Below are 27968 nucleotides of genomic sequence, written 5' to 3' on the forward strand. Positions count from 1 at the left end.
TTCGACAAGGCAGTTGAGGCCTGCCGAATTACAGAGAATATTTTGAAGGATCATTTGATTATTGAACCTACTCCCAAGTTAGAGGAGGGAGATCATAGTGGTACCTCTTCTGATACAAATGGGAAGAGGAAGAGCTATGGGTCAATCGAAAGAGTGAGAAGGGAGGTAAGTTATCAAATGGCAAGGAATGCCCAATTGTGGCAAGGTTATGATGATGGAACATATATGGTTAAGAAAAACATTTGCTGTACTTGCAGCAAGTTCAGACACTTCTTAAGAGAATAGCCACAGAATATAGAGAAGTCAAGGTTACATACCCAAGGACGAGTACTTGCCATCACAAGGAAAGAAGCCCGAAAGTTTTCAGAAATGATCCAAGGAACGATCATTATTATGAACTTCCCAATCATTGCAATGATACATTAGGGTGCTAATCATTTTCTTCTCTCATATGATTGTTTTAAAAGAGTCAATTTGTTTATGAATATGTTGTCGTATGATATACATATGTCTATACTAACATATAATAGGACAATTACATCTGATATGTGCTTAAACTGTATACTTGGTTATGAGCACTGTTATATCGCCTTAAACTTGATATGTAGGCCTTCTACGAAGCTAATGTGGTGACGGGATTGAATTGGTTGCCTTCCCATAACAATAAGGACAAAACACTGATCCTACCTTCAAGAGAAATGGAGTTAAATCCGGAAGTAAGTTAAACTTCATAACGGATGCCTATATAGGCAATGGTATGATAAATGAAGCTAACCAAGACTACCAGAGGTTAAGAGAAAAGCGTGTTTTGTCATGAGAAACCAAGAGAATTAGTGGCGATGGACGAATACAGAGTGATTACCAAAGGAGGTGGTAACTTCTATCGCTGCTAATAAGGGTTTTGGTTATGACGGATGAACACAATAACCCTCAGATGTTGACACGGTATCTCAACGAGACACAATGATTCTCAAAGGTCGCAAGAGTGAGATTAGTAGAAGTTAGAGAGGTAGCCACCGATTAGAATTATCAGATTCCCCCTCAAGAGGAAGAGTAATGATGAGGAGTTAAACGAGTCAGTTAGGGGTTGAGTCTTTACACCATTAAGAAGGTGTGAGTGGCAACCTAAGCTAGACAAACTCTTACAGCCTCATTAGGGCTAGGACCCCATAATAGAATAGCTATCTCAAGTTTTGGAAGAGATGAATAGGAACCTGGAGATAGTGAAGTTAAGATGGAGAGCCCTAATGAAATGTCTTAAGGATCAAGAAGAAGAGGACGAGACAAATGGCTATGCAGGGAACTAGCTTAGAGGTTGGCATGTTCCCCTTAATGTTAAGAGATACTCAATCGCTTGGAGTTTAGGTTGAGAGGCACCTTTTTCAAGGGATAAGTTCTTGGCCAGGAATCTTCCTAGAGAAAATGGGAATTGGTCCTCCAAGTTAGAATTGTTGATGCTCAAGATGGAGCAAAATGCCCTATCCGATCGGGAAAAGGGAAGCAGCCGAGGCAAGACAAGTGGAGTTGACCTTACCCAATGGGAGTATGACTAGCCAAGAACAAAGCTAGGCTTAGATGTACCTGAGCTTAGCAGAGTACTAGAGTAAACAGAAAGAAAAAGAACCTCAAAAGTCCTCTCCTTATGACTTCCAGAAGTAGCTGCGAACAGAAAAGAGGCTCCCTCTTGCAGGGATAAGATGTCCTGTTGGCACACTATGGACATAGCAACCAGTAAGAGCTTATACTCCTTGCTTTAAAATGCCAGGCATTATACATGCTAGAGTATGCTCGTACTGATAAGCAAAGTAGAGGAAAGAGAAGTTGCATAAGTCCTCTCTCTGTACCGTTCTAAAGTAGTAAGAGACGATAAGAGCAGCTGGAGAAGTAAGAGAACTCCTAAGACAAATTGGCTTAGGCACCTAAAGAGACGAATAGGTGGCCTAGGGAATTGACAGGATGCTTAAGAAAATGGTATTGGTTCTTGGAATAGTTTTGGGGAATTATTGGTTTGGTGACCAACTGAGTGGAGATGACTTCTCTTAGTCCTATGGTCTAAGTCTCCCAAAGATTGGTACCTATTTGGGAAGATAAGGACCAGGGATGAGTTGAGGATGTGGAAACCTCCTTCGGTTGTCAACCAGTACTGAGAGAGTACCCATGATTTCCTTCCAGATAACCTTATCATTGATTAGGCTGGATTCAATTTCCTTTCGATTGACAGAGGAAAGCCAAAGTTAGAGGAGTTAGAGCCATAAGACCTGGAAAAGAGACATTCAGGCTAGCTCTAGACACAGGAAGAACTCCATGTGACACAGAAACAGACTGGGTATTGACAGGCAAATCCTTAAGATGAGGCAAAAGACAAGAATGTAAGCTGAAAAGAACCGACTAAAGATAGATCAGGAGAAGGGTCTAAGACAGTAAAGTACCAGGGTTAAGCTTATCAGAATCAGTGCTTCAGTTTCTCGTTAGCATTGTTTAGTTAAGTGTTTTAGGCAAGAGTAGCCCAAGAGAGTGTGACCCTGGGAAGAATGTGAGAAAGTGCAAAAGCCAGAAATGTTAACCATTTTGGCAAGAATGCACTAAGTCTAACAGAAAATGGAAGATGAAAGTTGATGAAGCTGTTAAGCTATCGAGTATCCTAAGCAGTATGGTTTCAGACTAAGACTTGAAATTTACTTGAAGTTGTGGAGGTCCTTATGAAAGAAATGGACACTACTCTCAACTTCAGTATAGCCTACCATTCTGAGATGGATGGACAGACACAGAGAATGATATGGGTGTTAGAAGATATGTTACACGCACATGTGCTTAATTTCGGCAGTGGCTGGGGTATGTACTTATCGTTAGCCGAATCTGGTTAAGATGACAGTTTCCATCCAAGTATTTGAATGGCACCATATGAAGCACTCTATGGGAGGAAGTATAGATCCCCCTTGTGCTAGATAGAGTTCAATGAAAGAAGTAAGTATAGTCCTAATATAGTGGATCAGACTTCCCAGTAGACTAAAGTTATTTAGCAAAGACTTCTAATGGCTTAAAGTAGACAAAAAGCTACTCAGATATTAAAGGAGACCGTTAAAGATTAAGGTTGGTGATTAAAGTGTAACCAACAATGGAAGTCGGTCGATCCCTAAAGCTTAAGTAGTTAAGTTCAAACTACGATGGACTGTTTCAAATTTTGTCCAAGATTGGACCAGTAGGTTACAAGTGACCATTCCCCCGAATGTAAGTCAAATTCATGATGTCTTCTATAACTCCCAATGAAAGAAGTACCATTTAGACCCAACACATGTCATAAACTATGATGACATTGCGCTCCAAGACAACCCGTCTTTGAGATCATACTAAAGCGAATAATTGATCAGAAAGTTAAACAGCTGAGAAACAGGCAGTTTCCATTAGTCGAGGTTGTCTGGAAAGGTCTTACACTAGAAGCTATGAGGAAGATAGAGACTAAGACAGAGGAAAAGTATCATGAACTTTTCCAATAAGATATACTTTAAATTTCGAGGACGAAATTTATTTAGAGGGGGAAAAATGTCACATCCAGTAATATGGTAATTGGAAATAAAGGTATTCCTAAATATTTAAAGGCCAAAAATGGCGAGGAGAAATAGAAGAGTTTTGTTGGAAAATAATTATTATAATTTTCCAGGCCAATTATGAAAAGTTTGACTAATTAAGGAAAATTGGTCAAGAATAATTATGGAAAAATATTTCCAAGCCACAAAAAATTAAGAAAAAATAATGAAAATATTCCTTGAGAATTATATGAGATTATAAAATTAGTTTTATGACCAATTTGCCCTTAGAGAAATTACAAAGGAATTTAAGGGCCATTTAAGCTAATTTAAGGTCTTTATTTGGAAAATTCCAAATAAATATATTTAAGAAGAATAAAATCCCAAGAAAATTTCTATGATATCCCAAGAAATTATAAGAGGTTATGGAATTAAAAGAAGACCCTCAAGTATCTAGGATTTTTCCCAATTCTTTTGAAAAGTGGAAAAATCAATAAAGAGAAGGAAATTAATTTTCCTTTTTATTTAATTATTAGGGAATTAATTTTGAGACAAAGAGGGCAAATTGAAAAGATAAAAATGAGGAGAATAATTTATGGATCTGACAGAAAATAATTACAGGGACCAGAGTACTGTAATTATAGAAAAGAAGTTAAACCCGGAGTAAAAGTGCACCGATAAAGTAAGAAGCAGAGTCTTGCACTTTACTTGACCTACAAATTGCCACTTGTCAAGCCTTTAATGGATGGTAATTAGAGCTTTCCAAGTGTCAAGCTACCAATGGAGAGGATCTTGACTTTGGAATTTAATTACATTATGATTTAAGTTAATTAAGAGAGAGGATTAAGACTAAGTAGGCTTATGACACTTGGCTTCTCATTAATGTGGGTAGATGGGATATTTTGTGAGCATTAATGAGCTCATCCTCCCCATTTTTCTGATCAAAGTTTCGGCCAAGGAGAGTTAGAGAGGAAAAAGGAAGAGCTTCAAAGGAAAACCAAGAGAAAGGCATCAACTTTGGTCATTCAATCAAGGATTCAAGGTGAGTTCTTAGTTCTAGATGTGTTCTTGCCTTGTTTTCCTTCTCTTTTATGGTTCAAAAATCTGTCCCCTCTCTCTTTAATGGTTGGCCGAACTGAATAATAAAAGGGGAAGGGAGTTTTGTTCATCACACTTGCTAAGACACAACAACACAAGTTAGATCCTAGTGTTTGCAAGTGATTATAGTTGGTTTTGACGCATTTTTCAAGGTTATTTCCTTGAGTGTTATTTTTGGTCAAAGCAAGATCTGAATCCTAGGATATGTTTTTCAAAGTTTTGAGGCTTCAATTGTGTTCAAAATGAAAAATGGTGTAGGGTAAACCTAAAGAACAAGTGTTGGAAGCCATAGAAGCAAAGTTGCAATTTTTGAGTTTTAAACCCTAAGGGTTCAGCCAAACTGAAACTAGAGGAAGGAAATTTATTTTGTTAAATTCAAGTAGATATTTTAAATCTACATGAAAAATCATGTAGGGTTGAGTCAAGAAGTGATTTTTAGGGTTTATGGAAACCAACTCTAAAAATCCAAGAACAAAGATGGAAGCTTTAAGGGGTTTAGGAGTTACTTGAGTTATGATAGTGATTTTATGAGGAATGGTTGATGATTCTTCCTACCCTTTTTGTGGATTTCCATGTTAGGGTTTGGCATTTGTGGAAGCAAGAAGGAACAACAAGAAAACAAAAGGCATTGGATTAAGGTAGTGGGATCTAATTAGCCATTAATGTTAACTTTGCATTGTTATTTATGGCATATATGCTTGCTATTATATGGTTGAACTATGATGTTGTGATATGGTTGCTCCTTGCATTTGTTGCCATGGCCTTGCATGTTGAGGTTTCCTATTTATAAAAGATTAGTTCTCCTATGGTAGCTAATGTTGAAATGCTTTATGATGATGCATGTTAATGTTTGGTTGATTGATCTTGCTACTGGGATTTCTTAAAATCTCATCCCCCAAATATAATCTAATATTTTAGGGCCTGAAACTACTATGAGCAAGCTACAGATTGGAGGCTAAATTATGGTGTTTTGTCATAAAATTCGTGGACCCTTTTTGGTTATGTATATATTAAGCTAACAGTGCTGTAAGCACACTGGCACTGCCATGTTCACGTGACTTTTTGATTATGCTCCCGAAAGCTTTTAATCACGAATTTTGGTATGATTATAGATAACATCCTAAGCTTCAAATTGATAGCTAATATGTTAAAAATGGTCAAGTATATGATTTTTAATGATTTTTGAAAATTAAAGGTCAGAATCTGAGAAAAAGGGTTTTTTCAGTCTCCATTTATCGATCACCTTATCGATCAGTTATTTATCGATAATATGATCGAACATTGCTTCATAACACTGCATGCAGGTAATTATTTCTGTAGCTTATCGATCACCTGATCGATCAACAAATTATCGATCACCTGATCGATCAGCAAATTATCGATCACATGATTGATAATTAGCACATCGCTTTTAAACCATGATTCTTCGATCACGGGATCAATAATCTCATTGTCGATAATATGATCGATCACCGCACTTCATGTTTACCTTGTTTTTCACATAACGTGATCGATAAATCAGTTCTTTGATTTTACAAGAATAAACCTCTTTATCAAAAACATGATCGATCATTCATTAATCAATCACCTATTCGATCAACTTACATAGCCTATGTTTTCACTGAATATACTTTTGCTTATTGTTTATCGATAAGCTTATCCATCATCTATTTATCGATAATATGTTCGAAAATTATTTCTTTAAATTTTGTTCTATAACAGTTTATCGATAACCTGATCGATCAACAAGTGTTTGATCACTTGTTCGATCATTGTACAAGTTCATTCCATAACAGCATTTCACGATGATTTCGAAATATTTTATCTTTTTATCTTTAAACTTTTCTCAGTCTTCTTTTTACACATAACTCTCTATTAAAAGGATACGAAGGCAAACGTAACTTGAAAATGTTTATTCTTGCATAAATCATTTAAAGATCACTGCATTAATGTTTCATCAATTATCGATCACATGTTCGATCATCATATGATCCATAATCTATTCGATAATTGCATATATCTGCTACATCTTTTCTTCATATAATTAATCGATAATATGATCGATCAAAGGATTATCGATCAAGGCATCGATTAAGTAAGTTTATCTCACTTTCTGAATATCTGAATATCTGATGATTGATTCCATGTTTTCCAACTTATTGTTTCTAAGATTATCATATACTTATCACTTGATCTGACGAAGATTATTTCAGGTAAAGAGCCATAATGAATTTATGATGTGAAGAATCGACTTTTGTCAGAAGCTTCCAACGGCTAGTTTCAACGGTCATATTCTTCAAGCCAAACGGGAAGAAAATGCTCAATGGTCAAGTACCCAATATCATCTATAAATAGAAGAGCATTCAAAACAAGAAAAAGGAGAAGAGTCTGAGCTTACAGCATCAAATGCTAAAATGCCGAATCAACATATTCTCGTTTAGAGCTCCGAAAGAAAACTCCCTGTCTTTGTACTTCATAGACTGAACATATGTATTCGTAAGATAGAGAGGAGAGTTTCCCAAACGTGCTTAAGATTCATCTATCACTTCTTTGAGAGAAGAAATATTCAATCTTCATTATCATTATTAGATTGTATCCTTACGGTGAGTAAGGGGGAGTATTTATCTCGGTGTGAGGTTGTTGTTGAATTAGACTGGTTAGTCTAAGGATCGTAAGTGGTGACGCAAGTGCCCGGATCAAACTTGTGGTTGTAGTGGTTCTCAAGTACCCGTGTTAAACTTGAGGGAGATAGTGGATTGAAAATCTCAGGGGGAGCCTAGGGATTAGACGTAGGTCGGTGAGGATCGAACCAGGATAAATAATAGTTTGCATCTTCTCTTCCCTTACTTCTTATATTTCCAGCTAAATCATTTTACTACTGTGATTATGCTCATGTCGATTCCTTGCTTTTATACTCAGAATTTCTTATGAATTTCATTACATTGCGAAAAGGTTTTTAATTTTAATTAACACCCAATTCACCCCCTCTTGGGTGTTCAACCATTCTTACACATATATGGTGCCTTCTTAGAGGAGCATAGATAAAAATAATTAGCTCTACTGACAGATTATTTAACCTTACTGAGTCATGCAATAGAGATTTCACTATAACGGGTAGACAAAGGACTGTATAGAACATTCCCGTACTGCATTCTGATTGTTATGCTATCCATAAATATCTTCTACTGACTCAGCATGATGACTCGTAGGTGTCATGATTGTATTCAGTGACTCAGTATGATGACTCGTAGGTGTCATGATTGCATTTGGTGACTCAGCATGATGACTCAACGCCGTCATGATGGTCTTTAGATATTTTCTTTCTCCTTTTCCCAGAAATATTATTAAATAATACTTAATCAAGGTTACCTTCTCTAAATTCTTTTTATCGGCTCATAACTCCGTTGATCTGTCTCTGGGTTTCATTCTTTCTCTTTCATCACGAGAAATTCCTCTAATTCTTCTTGGGTCAAAAGTCAAATTGTAGACAGCTATTTTGACAGCTAACCTTGTCAGTTTCTGGGGACGGAATTAATTTTACAATCTGTGTAAATTCCTCAACTACTGTTCCCCAGTTTTTCCTGATTATTTGAGGCCGTCTCATAGCTTAAATAATTCAATTTAAGTTACTATCTCAAATTGTCCAAAACCCTAGAATAACTTTAGGGCATTTCTGTCATTTCTAGCCTTAAATTGGCTCTGGGATCCTATTCCCGTTTTTGTGGAATTTTTCTAAGTCATTTGGGCCCTTTTTGCCAAGTCTGAGCATTGGCTGACCAGAACTTTTATTATTTACAATTAGGTCCCTACTTGGCCTAGGAATCCTTTCTTTGCAATTTGGTCCCTCCTTAGGCCTAACTTTCGGAACCATCTCTTGCAAGTTTCTGGCATAACCTCTAGCCCTTAGTTGTTTCCAGTTCGTCATTCTTTAGTCCCCGAACACTATTGTTTTACACATTTGTCCTTAGAAAACCTCTTTTTCCTTCTGAGGGATCTCTGGGACTTTCGTTGCATTGGACTTAATAATCATTCCTTCCTTGTGCTATTACTTGTATCTATGAGCCAAAATTTGGGATGTTACACTCTTTTAAAAATTTCATCCTCAAACTTGCAGGGCTAAACCTCTAATTTGACTATCACTTAGAGGTTACCCGAGGAGAATGTCCCTTTCTTTTTCCTTAATCAGTATGCCTGGATATATCCTAATCAGGACTTATAGCTCTGAAATCTTGAATAGTCCTATGTACTTCAAGGTTAACTTTTCCACTTCAATGGTTTCTGCCTACTATCAGCATAACTTTTTGTCTGCTCTGAGCCATAAGCAACTTCTGCTTAAATAATTGTATTTGCTTAGAGGTTCAGTCAATTACATCTGGACCTCAAACTTCCCTTTCTCCAAGTTTCATCTAGCAAATTGGGGATCTATACTTTCTTCCATATAGAGCTTCAAACAGGGCCATTTGAAGGCTGGAATGATATCTACTATTATAAGAAAACTTTGCAAGTGGTAGGTACTCTTCCTAGTTTCTTTTAAAATCCAAAACATATGCCCTCAACAAGTCTTCCAGGGTTTGGATTGCTCACTTTGTTTGCCCATCTAGTTACGGTAATAAGCCATACTAAGACTCAACTTGGTTCTCATGGCTTCTTGTATCTTTTTCTAGAATCTGGACGTAAACGTTGGGTCTTTATCTGGTATGATGTCCTTTGGTACCCCATAAAGTCTAACGACCTCCTTAACGTATAAGCTCGCTAACTTCTCTGGAAAGCATTTTAACTTTAATTGCCAAGAATGGTCTGACTTTGTTAATTGATCAACTATGACTTATGTCGCATCATAACCTGATGACGTACGAGGTAATCCTGTAAAAAAATCCATGGAAATGCTATCCCATTTCCACTCAGGAAGATCCAGGGTTGCAGAAACCCTGATGGTTTCTGGTGCTTTATCCTTATTTTTTGGCACATGAGGCATCTTGTCACATATTGTGTGACATCTTATTTTATACCGGGCCATCAAAACCTTTGCTTAAGGTCTTGGTGCATCTTGGTCAATCCCGTATGAATCATGTACTTACTCTTATGTGCCTCATCTAGAATTTATTTCCTAAAACTATTTACTGGAGGGACATATGTTCTTTTCTTTTCTGTATTTTAATATTCCCTCAATTTAGATTTCATAATCTCTTGTCTTGTTGTTTAGTTCTTTAGCTCAAAAAGTCCTTGCTAATTCATCCCTTCTTTGAGCTTCCTTAGTCTGATCAGTCAACAAGACCTCCATTCCTGCTTCTTCTACTTCATCAGATGTCAATTGCATCTAATAGATAGGACCTCAATCCTTTATATCTTTTAACAATTCACCCTCTTTAATCATTAGGGTTGACACCTACACTACCTTCCTGCTCAAGGCATCGGCCACTCCATTGGCCTATCCTAGATAATACTTGATCTGGTAGTCATAGTCCTTGATTAACTCCATCCTTCTTCTCTACCTCATATTCAGCTCTTTTTGATCTTGCAGGTACTTGAGACTCTTATAATCATAGAACAGTTCTATGGTTGCCCCATACAAATAATGCCTCCATATCTTTAAGGTATAAATAATCGCTACTAGCTTTGAGTTGTGTGTGAGGCAATTCTCCTCATAAGACTTTAGCTGTCATGAGGCATAGGCAACAACTCTGCCTTACTGCACCAGTACACATCCCAATCTCTATTTACTCACATCTGTCCACACTACATACGGTAGTGTCGGATCAGGGATCACTAGTACTAGAGTAGAGGTCAGCCTTTGCTTCAGCTCTTGAAAGCTCACTTCACACTTATTGTCCCATACGAACTGCTAAATCTTCCTGATAAGCTTGGTTAGTAAGGGTAATCCTAGAAAATTCTCGTAGTAACCTGTTAGCCCTAAGAAACTTCTTATCTCTGTTACCATCCCGCTTCAATTTTACTGGTATCCAAGGCTACACCTTCTTACTTAACTATGTGGCCTAGGAATCTAACTTCATCAACCTAGAACTCATATTTACTCAGCTTGTCATAGAGTTGTTTCTCCTTTAGTGTACTCAGAATAGTCCTTAATTACTACTCATGTTCCTCTTGAGATTTGGAGTGCACAAGGATGTCATCGATAAAGACTATGACAAACCAATCTAAGTACGGGTGAAAATCCGGTTCATATAATCCATGAAAATAGCAGGGGCATTTGTTAATCCAAACAACATCACTATGAAATTATAGTGTCTGTATCAGGTCCAAAAAGCAACCTTCAAAATGTCCTCAACCTTTATCCTTAGCTGGTGGTATCTTGACTATAAATTGATCTTTGAGAATACCGTAGCTCCAACCAGTTGGTCTAGCAGATCATCGATTCCTAGTAGGAATACTTATTCTTTACTATTACTTATTCAGCTCCTGTTAGTCTATGTACAACCTTAGACTACCATCCTTCTTCTTAACGAAGAGTATTGAATCACCTTAGGGAAATACGCTAGGTCTAACGAATCTCCTTTCTATTTTCTTAACTCTACCATCTCATTTGGAGCTATTCGGTAAGGTGCTTTTGATATTATCTTTATAGACTTTACTCAATCCTTTTGTCAACTTTAGACTATCTTTGCTTACCTTAACTTTATCTTCCATCTTACTAAACTTAGTATATTTTTGCCAAAAATGGCTAATATTTCTGGCCTTTGCAGTCTCTTACATTACTTCTTAGGGTTACCCTTCCTTGGGCTACTCTTGCCCGAGCACGCTTAACTGAACAGTGCTGACAGGAATTTGAGGCACTAATGTTGATAGGCTCAAACCCTGGTACTTTACAGTCTTACATCGTCCTTATTCTGCCTTTAGTTTAGTCTTTCCAGCTTACATTCCTGACTCTAGCCTCATCTTAGGGATCTACTCGTCAATACTCAGTCTGCCTCTATATCACAAAAGGGTTCTTCCTATATTTGGAGCTAGCCTGAATACCTTTTGTTCAGGTCTTACGGCTCTAAATTTTCTAAATCTGGCTTTCTATTACACCTTACTTCTAGAACAACTTAGAGTTCACTTAGAACCACATCGGATAGTTTTGAGCTCAAAAATCTGATTTAGGATGTTGAGGATGCTACTTTTTAGATTTTTACTGTTCATTTGGTAAAAATCCAGTTTTTTTGTCCAACTTGGAAAAATCATAACTTAATGTAGAAAAATCAAAATGGAGTGGTTCAAAATTCTGTGAAAAGCTCTTGAATGCTCTTTCAATTCCATTTGAGAAAGTGTCAGGTCTTTATGAAAGTCAACTCTGTCATTTTGGTAAAAACCCTTTTTCCAGATTCTGGACCTTAATTTTAAAAAATCACCAAAAATCGTATAGTTGTTTGTTTTTAAGGTGTTACCTATTGATCCGAAGCCTAGAACGTGATTTACATTCATGCTAAATTTTGTGAAGAAATTCGTTCGGGAACTTAATGAAAGTGTAGCTCCAAGTTGGCATATTGCTTGGGATTACAGCATCCCATTATCATACATTTACATAACCAAATTATAATTGTTTCCTTATAGATCACCACCACAAATACCCTTGAATTCACAGCTTCCCTTTTTGTGATTCAGCCCTAAAATGCTAGGTTACATATGGGAGATGAGATTTCAATGAAATCCGAGTAGCAAGATCAATCAACCAAAACATCAACATGCATCATTATAAAGTATTTCTCATTAGCTATCATAGGAGAACTAATCTTCTTATAAATATGCAACCTCAACATACAAGGCCATGGTAACAAATGCAAGGAGCAATCATATCACAATCATCATAGTTCAACCATACAATAGCAAGCATTCATGCTGTAAATAACAATGCAAAATTAACATTAGTTGCTAATTAAATCCCACTACCTTAATCCAATGCTCTTTGATTCTTTGACCTTCTTTCTCTTCTCTACAATTAACAAACTCTAACATGATAAATCATAAAAAGGGTAGCAAAATTACCAACCATTCCACATAAAAATTAACAACAGAGCTCAAGTAACTTCTAAACCCCTAAAGCTTCCATCTTTGTTCTTCGAATTTTTTAGCGTTAGTTTCCTTAACCCTAAAAATTCTCTCTTAGTTCCTTCCTACATGATTTTCATGTAAAATCCAAATATGGGCTTGGATTTAAGAAAAGAAAATTCCTTCTTCTAGTTTCAGCTTTGCCGAACCAAAAGGCTTCATTATCCAAAAGTTACAACCTCAATTTTAATGCTTCAAACACTTGTTCTTTAGGTTTATCCTACACCATTTTTCATTTTGAACACCATAGAAGCATCTCATTCTAGGTTAGAGTTCTTGAAGTGGTCGAAACATACCCCTTAAAGTTCAACCATGAAATCTTTTCAAAAACAACACCAACCACTTGAAACCACTTTAAATCATAGTGTTCTAACTATGTTTGACAACAAAACTCCCCTCCCCTAACATGTTCATTTTGGCCAACCACCAAAAGAGGGAAAAGAAAAATTTTTGACCATCAAACTGAAGAGAATCAAGCAAGAAACAACATAGAATCAACTACCAACCTCAACTCCAAGTTTACTTGATCCAAGATGGTTGCTTTCTCCTTGTTTCTACTTCAAGCTCTCTATTTTTCACTCTCTTCTTCCCTTGGCCAAACCATAGATCTGAAAATAGGGGAGGAAGAGCTCACTTAATGCTTCAAAATATCTCAACTACCATCATTTAATGATATGCCAGGTGTCACTTCCCTACTCCTTCTTGAAACTTCTTTCTTAGTTAAGTATATCTAAATGTAATTAGTTTCCAAAGTCAAGATCCTCTGCTCTTAAGGCTTAACACTTGGAAATTTTTAATTACTTTCTAATAGGGGCTTGACAAGTGGCAACTTGTGAGCCAAGTAAAGTGCAAGACTCTAATCTACACTTTATTGGTGCACTTTTACTCCGGGTTTAATTTCTTTTCTATAATTACAGTATTCTAGCCTCTGTAATTATTTTTTATCAGATCCATAATTGATTCTCCTCAATTTTCTCTTTTCAAAATGCCCTCTTTAGCTCAAACTCGAATTCCCATTAATTATATAAAAAGGAAAACTAATTTCCTTCTCTTTAGTATTTTTTCACTTTTCAAGGAATTAGAAAAAATCTTGGATATTTGAGGGTCTTCTTTTAATTTCATAATCTCTTATAATTCCTTGGGGTATCATAAGAATTTTCTTGAAATTTTATTCTCCTTCCAAATATTTATTGGGAATTTTCTTAATAAAAGGCCCTAATTAAGGCTAAATCAACCTTAAATTCCTTTGTAATTTCTCTAAGGGCAATTTGGTCATAAAACTAATTATATAACCTCATATAATTCTCAAGGAATATTATCCTTATTTTTTTTAATTTTTTTAGACTTGAAAATATTTTTTCATAATTATTCTTTACCAATTTTCCTTAATTAGTCAAACTTTTCATTATTGACTTGGAAAATCATAATAATTATTTTCCACCATAAATCTTCTATTTCTCCTTATCCTTTTTGGCCCTTAAATGTTTAGGAATATCCTTATTCCTAATTGCCATATTACTGGATTTGATAATTCTCCCCCTAAATAAATTTCATCCTCGAAACTTAAAACGTATCTTAATGGAAACGCTTGGGACACATTCCTTTCATTTCAGTCTCCGTCTCCTATGTGACTTCTTCCTAGACTACTTTGACCAGAGGAATTTTCTTATTCCTCAGCTGTTTGACCTTTTGATCAATGATTCACTCTGGTCCATCTCAAAAGACAAGTTATCTTGCAGCATAATGTCACCGCAACTTATGACGTGTTAGATCTTGGCGGTACTTCTTCAATTGGGAGACATGTTGGAAATTGTACCCTAGGGGCCAATCATTGTGTTATGAACATTGTTGATTTATGAATTTCTTAATTATGTTATCATATTATTTGCATGTTTACTATGATAACTATCCTTGGATAACTCATGATTTATCCTAAATGTCCTTGATCGGTCATCTATGTGGGAGCAGAGATGAAATAAGACCAGTATGACTTTGAAGATATATAGAGATATAGATCAAAGTCATAGGCACATGTAAGAGTACAAGGTGTTGGACCGACCCGCTATGAGAGAGCTGCATGGGTTAAGTCATAAGCTTCTCTCATATACAAACCATGTCACTGTGCCCTTTAACCTGAGATCATCATGGATTCCTACATGAGAAATGCTCAGATTTGACCTAGTCAAAAGTCACTTTTGATCGAGTGATCATAAAGACTATGTTCAGGCTTAGTGGTTTTTCATGCGGAGGAATGTGAATGGTCAAGATGGAATTTATCCCTCACATTCATAGAGAGATATTACTGGGCCTCTCGATGAGTAAGTCTGAGAAATGTATGGCCGTACTATAATGGAAAGGTAGTTCCGTTTCTATACTCAGACTACTCAGGGATCGAGAAAGTAACGGTCATGAATAGGAGGATGACGTTCTCCATGCCTCATCTATGACCAAAATGTCGTGTGACAAAAGGGATGTGATATGGTTGTATGAAAGGTTACATCGTTCAACGATCCTCATATGATTTGGGTAGTCGTGATGTCTTGCTAGAGACCGCTTACGACTTATGAGTCATTATAGTTAATGGCCCACTGCCAACTTCATATGGGCCTACAGGGTCGCACACAAAATAGCCCAACACGAGCTATGATGTCCAGATTCGTTGAATCTAAGATATGTCCAGATTCAATGAATAATATAGGGTGGACGTATATATATAAATTCGTATATATATACATATTATATAAATATAAGAGATATTAATTATTAGATTTAATTTATAAGGATAAATTAGATCTATATCAATTTTAAATTGGTAAGATATAATATAATATCTCAAATTTGATTTATGAGAATAAATCAAATATAATTCCATCATATCTTTATTTTGAATTAAATAAATAGGTGAATTAAATCTATGGGACGGATTTAATACAAACCATATTTATTTAATTGTTTTCTTATCTGATTAGACAATATTTGATATTGTATTAATTTCAGAATTAATTTCGAAATCAAATATCATTCATAATACCTATAGCATCCTATATATTCGATATTAGGAGCTAGGGTTTTGTGGGTGAGAGTGAAAAAAAAACTTGCAGATAAGAGAAGGCCAAAAATAGAGAAGGGAGGACGGATTCTTCGAACATAAACCCTAGAAGGACAAGAGGCGCTAGCACGCTGTTCGTGATTGGAACGCTGTTCGTGTGGATACCGGTAGAGGAAGTCGATCTGAGTTGTCGACTTCGAGTGATAAAAGAGGTGAGCAGAGGCATCCTGAACAGCGGAATCCCTGAGTTACCAAGAAATCGAACACTGAAGGTAATACTTCTTACTACTTGACTTAAACACAATCGGTAGATCCGGGCAAGGGATTGAAAATTTTAAATTTATTTTCCATTGCGCGTCTTTCAATTCCCTTCAAGACATGGTAGACATCATGAATTTGACTCAAATTCGAGGGGAAGGCCACTTATAAGCTACTGGTCTAGCCTTGGACAAAATTTGAAACGGTCTAACATACTTCAGACTCAATTTCTTAATCTTTTGGGATCAAGTAACTTCCGTCATTGGCGACACTTGAGGGAAAATGTGATCACCAACTTCAACTCTAACGGTCTCCTTCTAGTATCTACATAGCTCTTCTGTCTACTTTAAACTATTTGGAGTCTTTACTGAACCTTAACTTGCTGGGACGTCTAATCCACTATAACAGGACCATACATGTTTCTTTCATTGAGTTGTATCCAGCATAATGGAGATCTGTGCTTCCTCCTATAGAGTGCTTTATGTAGCGCCATTTGGATACTTGAATAGAAATTGTTATCTTAAGCGAATTCGGCTAACGGTAAGTATATACCCTAGTTACTACCAAAATCAAGCACATATGCATGTTGCATATCTCCTAATGTCTGCATCATTCTCTATGTTTGCCCATCCGTCTATGAAGGGTAAGTTGTACTGAATTTAAGAGTAGTGTCCATTTCTTTTAGTGGGAACCTCTAAAACTTTGAGTAAATCTTGGGTCTTAATCCGAAACAATACTATTTGAGACACTATGTAGTCTAATAATTTTCTTAACTTTATCTTCTATTTTCATTGGACTTGGTGCGTTCTTGCCAAAAAAATGGCCAACGTTTTTAGCTTTCACACTCTGTTAGCTTACTTCCTAAAATGTCCTACCTTTAACCCCTTAGAGCACATATTCATAAGCGTTACAGTTCAAGCAGATCATGGCACAAGCCCACGTATTTAAAATTTTAACATAATTACTCGGGTTACTATTCACGGTTAAATTTTCAGATTACAGGTCCAACTTCAAAAATTCATAACTAATTCCATACAAATCGTATTGAGGTGATCTAAAATTTTACTGAAAGCTATTTTGATGCTCTTTAAGGGAAAAATATCCAATTGGACTTATCCTTGTCCAGTTCGTACAGTTAAATCAATAGATATTACTATTCATTTCAAAATTTCTGGAACTTCCAAATTCTGTGCTTCAACTTTGGAAATTTTTATCTCCTTGTGTACACATCCGATTGAGATGATCTACTCTCATTTTAAATCTTGGGACGTGTACTATAAGTCTACTAAATCTCATGACTTAACTCATTCATTTGATAGGTCAAACTGGAGCTACAAACTTGCTGCTCTAGGACCTACGTTTTATCTCTTAGCATCTCTTTACTTAAATACTTTTTATTTCTTTGGCATATATAAGATGGGCTTACTCTTTACCATTCATGCTCATACATTTCTATACATGCCATAAGCATTATAATTAATTACATGGTATCATATGCATCCATAACATAAATTACATAATAAGAGAATTACACAACGAGTAATAATATCATTCATTGACATCAATAATTCTCCACTTTCTTCTCCTTGCTTCTCATGCCATTATTGCCCATTGATGATTGACCTAAATGGTTGGTTAGGGAGGGGTGAGATTTGGGGGAATCTCAGTAGCAAACAATACCATATTAATCATGCTAGATGGATGCTAATGCACTACACGCAACTTGTTTATTCTCTTGTTAATTAGTGACATATTAGCATGCTCAAAGCTAACTTCTTGATGCATGGCCATGAAGACATAATCTACTCATCATGAATAGCAATTATAGTAGCTAAAACATGTCACAATAACATTTAATAACATGTACACGGCAACACACAAGCATACAACATCAAGCAATGACAATAGGTAAGTTCACTACCTTGCACCTCAAGCTTTCCTCTTACTTTTCCTTTCTCTCCCTTGACTTTCCAACCATGTGGGCCTTCGGTTAACATCACCAAACATCCTCTTGGATGTTTCAAGGTCCTAAATATAGTCACATGATCATACAATCTATTAGGACCACTAGATTAGATAATGTTTAAGACTAGCTTTCTTGAACCTCAACCCTTTCTCTTCATTTTAGGGTTTTCTTTCTAGCTTTTTTAACATAAATCTCATCATTTCCTATCCTTAAGATCCATTTCTTATCAATTAGGACCACTTTAGATGGCCTTAGATTCAAGAATATCAAATCTGGAAATTTTGGTTCGCGGGTACTGTTCATGCAGAAACTCTAGAATTTTTACTCAAATTTGAAAATTTATAATTAATTCTAGAAAAATCAAAACTAAGTGGTTCCAAGTCTCACTGAAAGCTCCTTAAGTTAAATTTAAAGGAAAAATAGTTTTAGGAACCAATTCTATGCCGAACAGTACCGGAATTGTACGGAACTTGACACTCTTCCAAAAGTTCAACACTGTTTCCAGATTTCAAACCCTAACTTTGAAAAATCACCATAAATCATACACATATCCAAATGAAGTGTTCTACTCATGGATTTAAATCTTACAGAGTGTACTTTAAGCATGAAAAATTTTAGAATCAGATATGAACAGTAACTAATTTGAAATAGGCATCAAATCAGATGCTACGGCCACCACATACCTTGATCTTGAAGCTTGAACTTAGGTGGACTTTCTCTCACTAGAAATAGCTCTTTCTCTCTCTAGATGCAAGAGCGACAGAGTTTTCCCTATAGATCCTTGCTTGGCCAAAATATGAAGGGGAGGGAGTTCCTATTTATAGTCAGAAATTTGGCTTGAATGGACCAAAATGCCCTTGGTGGCTAATAGAAAGGGTAAGGGTAATTTTGGAACTTCAAGTTAACTTTTACATCATCATTGCATCATCTTATTGCATCATGCTTACCTCATCCTTCTAGAAGATGTGAAGTGTCATGAAAGTGGTGGAGGAGATGGGAGATTAGATCCTAGCCGTTGGATCAAACTTAATTCCTCCGAATTTACTTGGCCCACGTTTCTCCGGCTTCTTTTATGGCCTTCCAGAGCTCAGAAAATTCTTCTATCTGCTCCATAAATTTCCTTTAATTCTAGAGAATATCTATGAATTTTCTTAGGCCATAACACTTCCTTTAAACCTTGCATAAAAATTCATTTACCAAAATTCCCTTTTATTGGTAAAACCAGCTCTTTGATTTATTAAAGCCACTCCACTAGCCTTTTGGTTATGGAACTAATTTTATAAATTAGTACAACCTTTCAACCATTTAACCTCATTTTTGTATATATTTTTGAGGTCTCTTGCTATTTTAAATAATTACCTCAAATGGTATACTTTTTACTGGTAATAACCTCATAAATTCCATTGATGCTACCTCAGGGGTATTTTCGTCTTTTCTCTTTACAGAAGAGCCTTAGAATATTATTTCCCATTTTTTGAGATTTTCTTAGAATTCTCTGTGTACTCTTCCCTTTTTTATCCCTGTTGGTCATAACTTTCTGAATTTACGATTTAGTCCCTGCTTGGACTTAGCTTCATATAATCCTCTCTTTGAGGCTTCTAGCTTAACCTTTGGCCTGTATCTAGCCTCTTTTCTCTCTCTAGGCCTTTGAGACTTTACTGGAGCCTCTAACTTTGATTACACTTTAGCCCCTTAAAACTTTTACTTTGCAGTTTAGTCCCTAAAACTGCTTTGACTTCCTTTCTCATCTTTGGGACTTCTGTTCAAAAGGGGTCTGGTAGCCTATCCAATTCAGGCTATTTCTAGTCTTCTAGGTCCAAAAGTTTGGATGTTACACTTCCTATAGGCTACCTATCATCAAGATACTCTTTCCTGAGCACGCTTAACTGAACAGTGCTTACGGGAAACTGAGGCACTGATTCTGATAGGCTTAAACCCTGGTATTTTACTGTCTTAGACCCTTCTTGATCTATCTTAAGTCAAGTCTTTTTAGCTTACATTCTTGACCCTAGCCTCATCTTAAGGATCTACCCGTTAATACTTAGCCGTCTTTGTATCACATAAGGTTCTTCCTGTATTAAGAGCTAGCTTGAATGTCTCTTTTTCAGGTCTTATGGCTCTAATTCTTCTAACTTTGGCTTTCCTCTGTTAATCGGAAGGAAATTAAGCCTAGCCTAATTAATGATAAGGTTATCTGGAAGGAGGTCATGGGTACTCTCTCAGTATTGGTTTACAACTGAAGGAGGTTTCCATATCCTCAACTTGTCCCTGGTCTTCATCTTCCCAAAGAGGTACCAGATCTCTAGGAGACTTTAGACCATAGGGCTAAGTAAAGTCACCTCCACTCAATTGGTCACCTAATTGATGATTCCCCAAAACTATTCCAAAGCCAATACTATTCTCTTAGGCCTCATATCAATTCCTTTGACCACCTCTTTGTCTCTTTAGGTGCCTAAGCCAATCTGCCTTAGGAGTTCTTTTACTCCTTCAACCACTCTTATTGTCTCTTACTATCTTAGAATGGTACAGAGAGAGGACTTATGCAACTTCTCTGTCTTCTACTTTGCTTTTCAGTATGAGCATACTCTAACATACATAATGCTTGGTCTTTAATGCAAGGAGTGCAAGCTCTTACTAGTTGCTATGTCTGTAGTATGCCATCTGGACATCTTATCCCTACATGAGGGAGCCTCTCTTTCTGTTTGTAGCTAATTCTGGAAGTCATAGTGAGAGGACTTATGAGGTTCTTCTTCTTTCTACTTGCTCTAGTACTGCTAAGCTCAAGTACATCCAAGCATAGCTTTGTTCTTGGCTGGTCATGCTTCTATTGGGTGAAGTCACTCCGCTTACCTTACCATGACTGCTCCCCTTTCCTTCTCAGATAGGGTATCTTACTCTATCGAGAGCAATATAAATTCTGACTTAGAGGACTAATTCCTACTTTCTCTTGGAAGATTCCTGGCCAAGACCTTATCTCTTGACAAAAGGTACCTCTCAACCTAAACCCTAAGTGATTGAGTATCTCTTAACATCATTAGGAACATGCCAACCTCTTAAGCTAGTTCCCTGTACAGCTATCTGTCTCTTTCTCTTCTTTTTTATCCTTAAGAAATTTCACTAGGGCTATCCATCTTGACTTTACTATCCCCAAGTTCCTGTTTGTCTATTTCGGGACTTGAGATAGCTACTCTAGCATAGTGCCCTAGTACTAGTGAGGTTGTAAGAGTTTATCCAGCTTAGGTGGCCACTACACCTTCTTAGTGGTGTATAGACTCAACCCTTAATTGTCTTATTTAACTTCTTATCATTTCTTTTCCTTTTGGGGGAGAATCTGATAACTCTAAATTGTGGCTACCTCTCTCTTTCTGACCTTTACTAATCTTACTTTCTACGACCTCTGAGAGCTGTTGTGTCTCGTTAAGTTACCATCTCAACATCTGAGAGCTATTGTGCTCATTTGTCGTAACTAGAATCCTTGTGTTGCAGCGATGAAAGTTACCACCTCCTCTGGGAATCACTTCTATATTCGTTCATCGCTACCAATTCCCTTGGCTCATTATGACGAAACATACTTTTCTCTTAACCTCTACTAGTCTTACTTAGCTTCATTCATCATACCATTGCCCCTCTGGGCTTCTGTTATGAAGTTCAACTTAACTTTTGGATTTAACTTCATTTCTCTTGTGGGTAGGATTAGGGTTTTGTCCTTGCCATTATAGGACAACAACCAATTCAATCCAATTACCACATAAATTTCATAGAAGGCATACATATCAAATCTAAAGCAGTACACTAGTGCTCGTATCAAATGTACTATCCCAGAGTGTATGGTGTGGACGCACGCATATCATAAGGCAATGTGTTCATAACCAAGCCAAGTCTTTTAGAACAAGCATACAAGATAAGAAAAAGACTAGCACCCAAATTAAACATTGCAATCACGGGGCAGTTGTTAATAATGATCATGCCTTGGATCATTTCTGATGACTTCTGGGTTTCTTCCCTTGTGATGGTAAATACTCATCCTTGGGTGCACGGCCTTACCTTCTCTGTACTATGCAAGTATTCTCTTGAGAAGTATCCAGGCTTACCACAGGTGTAGCAGACATTTTGTCTAGCCATACACGGTCTATTACCGTGATTCTTGCTGAAAATTGGGCATCCCTTGCTATTTAGGGGCTTGCCTTCCTTCTTACGCTTATAGTTGTCCCATGGTCTCTTCCTCTTCTTGTTGGTATTAGAAGAGGTGCCACCCAGATCTCCCTTCCCTGACTAAGGCATACATTAGATGATGGTTCAAGCTATTCTCTATAATTCGACAGGCTTTAACTACCTTATTGAAATGCTTAAACTGCCTGGGAGCCATCATCTCCCTTAAGGACTACTTCAGTACTTTGACCATTTTCTTGGTTGTCCACCTCTCATTGTCTCGTAACGATGGTAATTAGAGTAGTGAAAGAGATGGATAAACTTAGCTAGGTACTCATCAAATGGCTTATTATCTTTCTGCTTTAGGGTAAGGAATTCTACTTCCCTTTCGTCCCTGATTGACCTCGAGAAGTACTTCTTGTAAAACTACTCCAGGAATACTTCCCATGTCACTCTCGTGTTCCAAGCATCAAGAGTAAGTTTGGTGTTCTTCCACGACGTCCTTTTCTAGCTTATAGATTGCTATTTGGGCTTCCTGCCCAATCAAATAGTCTAAAACTTTAAAAAATCTTTTCCAAGCAATTAATCCAGTCCTTTGCTGATTGGACGTCAACACTCCATCAAAGGATGGCAGATGGTGCTTGCAAAAACGGGTCATCTACTGCTAGATGCTATTAGGATTTACTGCTGTTGAGGTCTACTGTTGGCATTACTGGTCTAGGCAGCTGTTTTGATGCTTGAGCTGCAGAAATTTCTTCTTATGGCTGCCTCCTATCGAGGTTAGCCACTGCCTCTGCTACTGCTGCTACTATTGCGGCATCTCTTTCTCGTTCATGGTGAGCTTGTGTCACCCTCACCTCTTTAATAATCCTTTGTTGCTATTCTGAGCGATCCAAAATTAACTGTAGCAGATTGGGAGGGACCCTTGTGTTGTGTTTTGAGGGTCTCTTTGGCGAAGCGTTTCATTAGATTCTAACCATTACGCTAGCTAAACGGATAGCATAACCGAGGAATAAGAAATAAGCAACATGCTTGGATTTCATTTAACAACATATGCATTCATAATACATCATTCAAGCATCAATCATCAGTCACAGCAATATAGTTTAAACATACATAGCCATCTTAGAAACATACATAACAATCAAACATGCCAGACTAACCTACTATGGTTAGTTGTACCAAAATAGGTCCTACATTAGTGTTATGAAGGTTCAACTGACTACCCAAAAAGGGAAATGGTGAAGCCCTCAGGGCTCTAGATCCACTCCTCCACATCAGATCCCAATATCTAATCCAGGTGATAGAACTCATTCTACCATAAGGGTGTGAATGGGATCTTGTCTATTGTTGTTAGGATCTAGTCTTCCACATCTTAACTTCAAGGAAAAGTATTCCTCACAACAATCTTAAGGGCATCTATGAGATCATTGAAGCTAGCACTATCCATGCGATTACAAACGTCCTTCACACCATTTTTCCAAAAACGGGTCCTAAGGCTTTCAATCCATCATCTCTTGGGTAGCATCTTCCCTAGTCACATAATGGTAGAGCTTTCAAATATCCTCTAGATATCTTAGGTACACATGGACATTCTGATTCTCATCAGGCTTAATGTACCAGCCCCTCTCCCTAAAGTCGCTGGCTAGGTCATCTATGGTGTGAAATTCCTTCAAGATTAGAAGTAGTTTGACCTCACTTGGTCCAACTCCATGATCATTCTTTAAAGGTTTACCCCTGTAGGGTGTCTCTCCTTGGTTTACTAAACCCTTATTTTTAACATCCCAATCCATGGTGGTTTCCGTCCTGCAAAAACTTGTTACTTTCTCCTTAACCAACCCCTAAATCTAACGAATAACTTAAGCAGAGCATTCTATCCTATGCCAGAACCTCTACTCTGAAACCAAAAATGTTACACCTTACTTCTAAAACGACTTAGAGTTCATTCAAAACCATTTTAGGCCATATTAGATGGTCTTGGGCTCAAAAATCTCATTTAGGACGTTGAGGACGCTACTTTTCGAATTTTGACTGTTTATTTGGTAAAAATCTAGTTTTCTAGTCCAACTTTGAAAAATCATAACTTAATCTTAAAAAAATCAAAAGGGAGTGGTTCAAAATTCTGTGAAAAGCTCTTTGAATGCTCTTTCAAGGAAAAATAGACTTGTGAACAATTCCAGTTGAGAAAGTGTCATGGTTTTGTGAAAGTCAACTCTGTCATTTTGGTAAAAATTCTTTTTTTAGATTCTGGACCTTAACTTTGAAAAATCACCAAAAATCATATAGTTGTCCATTTTTAATGTGCTACCTATTGATCTGAAGCTTAGAACGTGATCTAGATTCATGCCAAATTTTGTGAAGAAATACATTCAGGAACTTAATAAAAGCATAGCTCCAAGTTGGCGTATTGCTTGGGGTTACAGCATCCCATTATCATACGTCTACATAACCAAATTATAATTGTTTCCTTATGGATCACCACCATAAATATCCTTGAATTTGCAGCTTCCTTTTTTGTGATTCAGCCCTAAAATGTTAGGTTATATATGGGGGATGAGATTCCAATGAAACCCTAGTAGTAAGATCAATCAACCAAAACATCAACATCCATCATTATAAAGCATTTTTCGTTAGCTATCATAGGAGAACTAATCTTCTTATAAATAGGCAACCTCAACATGCAAGGCCATGGCAATAAATAAAAGGAGCAACTATATCACAATCATCATAGTTCAACCATGCAATAGCAAGCATTCATGCCATAAATAACAATACAAAGTTAACATTAGTGGCTATCTTAATCCAATGCTCCTTGATTCTTTGACCTTCTTCCTTTTCTCCACAATTAACAAAACCCTAACATGATAAATCACAAAAACGGAAGCAAAATTACTAACCATTTCACATAAAAATTAACAACATAGCTCAAGTAACTCCAAAATCCCTTAAAGCTTCCATCTTTGTTCATTGAATTTTTTAGGATTTATTTCTGTCACATCCAGTAATATGACATTTAGGAATAGGGATATTCCTAAATAATTAAGGGTCAAAAATGACAAGGAGAAATAGAAGAATTTTAGTGGAAAATAATTATTATAATTTTCCATGCCAATTATGAAAAGTTTGACTAATTAAGGAAAATTGGTCAAGAATAATTATGAAAAAATATTTTCAAGTCTCAGAAAATTAAGGAAAAATAAGGAAAATGTTCCTTGAGAATTATATGGGATTATAAAATTGGTTTTATGACCAAATTGCCCTTAGAGAAATTACAAAGGAATTTAAGGGCGATTTAAGTTAGTTTAAGGTCCTTTATTTGGAAAATTCCAAATAAATATTTTTAAGGAGAATAAAATCCCAAGAAAATTCTTATGATATCCCAAGGAATTATAAGAGATTATGAAGTTAAAAGAAGACCCTCAAGTATTCAAGATTTTTCCCAATTCCTTTGAAAAGAGGAAAAATCACTAAAGAGAAGGAAAATAGTTTTCCTTTTTATTTAATCATTGGGAAATTAAATTTGAGACAAAGAGAGAATTTTGGGACAATAAAAATGAGGAAAATAATTTATGGATCTGATAGAAAATAATTACAGAGGCTACAACACTGTAATTATAGAAAAGAAGTTAAACCTGGAGTAAAAGTGCACCGATAAAGCAAGAAGCAAATTCTTGCACTTTACTTGGCCCACAAGTTGCCACTTGTCAAGCCTTTACTAGATGGAAATTAAAGCTTTCCAAGTGTCAAGCCACCAATGGAGAGGATCTTGAGTTTGGAATTTAATTACATTATGATTTAAGTTAATTAAGAGAGAGGATTAAGACTTAGTAAGCATTTGACACTTGGCAAATCATTAATGATGGTTGGTGGGATATTTTGTGAACATTAATGAGCTTTTCCTCCCCCTAAATCAAATCATATTTTGTCCAAGGCATGAAGAGAGGGAAAAAGAGAGAGCTTGAAGGGAAATTAAGCAAAAAGCAAGCATATTTGATCTTCCAACTAAGATCCAAGCTTGGTAAGTTGTCTTAAGATGTTCCTTGCTTTGTTTTATTGCTTTGTATGGTTGAAATTTCTAGTTTTCCCTCTTCATTTGGAGTTGGCCGAAATGCTTATGGGGTAGGGGAGGAAGTTTCATGGTTCAATTTTGCTAGAACACTTCAAAGCATGGTAGATCTAGTGGTTACAAGTGGTTGTAGGTTGATTTTAGAGTGTTTCCTTGTTGTGTTGCTTGAGACCCATTTCGGCCAAGGCAAGATCTGAACTCTAGGATGAGTTTTTCAAATTTTTGAGGCTTCCATTGTGCTCAAAATGGAAAATAGTGTAGGGTAAACCTAAAGAACAAGTGTTGGAAGCCATAGAATCAAAGTTGAAATTTTTGGATAAGGAACCCTAATGGTTCGGTCAAGCTGAAACTGAAAGAAGGAAATTTATTTTGTTAAATCCATGTAGATATTTGGAATCTACATGAAAAATCATGTAGGAATGAGTCAAGTGGAAATTTTTAGGGTTTATGGAAACCAACTCTAAAAATTCAAGAATAAAGATTGAAGCTTTAAGGGGTTTAGGAGTTACTTGAATTATGTCATTGATTTTTATGAGGAATGGTTGATAATTCTTGCTGCCCTTTTTGTGGATTGCCATGTTAGGGTTTGGCATTTGTGAAAGCAAGAAAGGAAGAACAAGAAAATCAAAGAGCATTGGATTAAGGTAGTAAGATTTAATTAACCTTAATGTTGAGTGTTGCATTAATTGCTATGCAATTTCATGTGCTATTATGTGGTTGAACTAAATGATGATGATGATGATGATGATTGTGTAGCTATACTCCTTGCTTTATGTGTCTTGGCTATTGCATGTTAGAGTGCTACATGTATGAGATAAAGTAGTTCCCTATTAATAGCAAAAGGTTGGAATGCTTGTAATTGATGCATGTTAATGTTTTGGTTGACTGATCTTGCTACTAGGATTTCTTAAAATCTCATCCCCCAAATATAATCTAACATTTTAGGTCCTAAAACTCCCAAGAGCAAGCTACAGATTGGAGGCTAAATTATGGTGCCACACCATAAAAATTCGTGGACATTTGGTTATGTACAAGTATCAATGGTTGGTGCTGTAATTCCTAAGCAGGATGTCAGTTTAGAGTCACGTTTTATTTTAGTTACCCAACGAATTAATGCACAAAATTTGGCATACTTAAATTTCATGTCTTGAGCTTCAAATTGATAGGTAGCACGTTAAAAATGGCTAACTACGTGATTTTTAATGATTTTTCAAAATTAAGGTTCAGAACCTGGAAAAAGGATTTTTGCCAAATAGATAGAGGTGAATTTCACAAAAACCTGACACTTTTTCAAATGGAATTAGTTCATAAGATTTTTTTTCTTGAAAGAGGATTCAAATATATTTTTATAGAATTTTGAACCACTCTATTTTGATTTTTCTAGATTAAGTTTTGAATTTTTGAAGTTGGGCCAGAAAACTAGATTTTTACTTGATGAACAGTAAAAATCCAAAAATCAGCGTTTTTTATGAATTTTTTTTTTAGCCCAAGACCATCCAATGTGGTCTAAAATGGTTTTAATTAAATCCAAAGTAGATCCGTTAGTAAGGTTTGACATTTTTTGGTATCAGAGCGGAGGTTCTGGCATAGGATAGAACGCTCTGCTTAGTTAATATGTCAATTAAAGGGAAAATTGACATATTGTTGCAAGAATTGTGATGGAAAACACAATGGATTGGGATGCTAGATCTGTGATTGAACCCAATTGTTCTATGTTATTTCATATCATTTTAAGGGTATTTATGATAGATTTTAGCTCCTTTTGATGATAATTGTGCTTAATTTAGATTAAGAGTCCTTACTTTGAGTTAG

The sequence above is a fragment of the Neltuma alba genome, unplaced genomic scaffold, assembly GCF_004799145.2.
Source record: "Neltuma alba isolate B1F8T4 unplaced genomic scaffold, ASM479914v2 tig00005979_pilon, whole genome shotgun sequence".
NCBI lineage: Eukaryota > Viridiplantae > Streptophyta > Magnoliopsida > Fabales > Fabaceae > Neltuma > Neltuma alba.